Below are 951 nucleotides of genomic sequence, written 5' to 3' on the forward strand. Positions count from 1 at the left end.
AATTTGGTGGTGACTGAATTACTTTCAACCCTGTCCTTTCACTCGGGAAAAACTCGTAAATCGATGACTCTGAAGATGGTTGTTGAATGATCCTTGAGCTATATTACACATTACTTTTATAGAATTAATTGTGTTTAAATTTACAGCTTTTTCCGATCGAAGAATTTCATTGTGTGGCTTATATACTCGTTTTTCAAAACCGAATACAGGTGCTATACTATACGGATACTCAAAGTGTAGTATCCCATTACATTTTATATACGATCTGAAATCGTTAGGATCAACCGTAATGTCGAATGTTAAATTGGTTAAGTTTTTACTATTATAGGTATCTATTTGCTTCTTAACTCGTTGCTTAATATCTTCAATTTCATAACAACCCTCTTCCAATGTAATAAAACATATCATAGGATCATTATTGTTTTCATTCTCAGCTACTTGTATAGAAAATTTATTATTATTATCATTAATATTTGGAAACGAATTAAATGACTGTAAACATAACAAAGCTATTTCTGAGTCCTCGTAAAGGTTTATAGGCGGAAAATAATTTACAGATAATATGGTAGCATTCCCAGTTAAACTTAAAGTAACTGACTCATACATTACAAAATCTAAGATATAAATTTAATGATGAGATCCGTGACGTTTAATATGCAGAACAACTGTTAACGTTTCGTTAAATTTGTCAATTGGATTATTGTTTTGGTCAACTAACTGAACAGTAATTGAATTAATATCTGTTTTGTTTAATCTGTAATATATAAGGTTTACCGGAGATTGAACAACCTTTGTTCCTGTTCTCCCACTTGGGAAAAACTCATATATCGAATGGCTTTGAAGTTGGTTGTTGAATGACCCATGTGCTATATTACACATTACTTTTATAGAATTAATTGTGTTTAAATTTGCAGCTTTATCCGATCGATGTTCTTCATGAAACGGTCCACA

This window comes from Acyrthosiphon pisum, chromosome X (genome assembly GCF_005508785.2).
Source record: "Acyrthosiphon pisum isolate AL4f chromosome X, pea_aphid_22Mar2018_4r6ur, whole genome shotgun sequence".
NCBI classification, from domain to species: Eukaryota; Metazoa; Arthropoda; class Insecta; order Hemiptera; family Aphididae; genus Acyrthosiphon; species Acyrthosiphon pisum.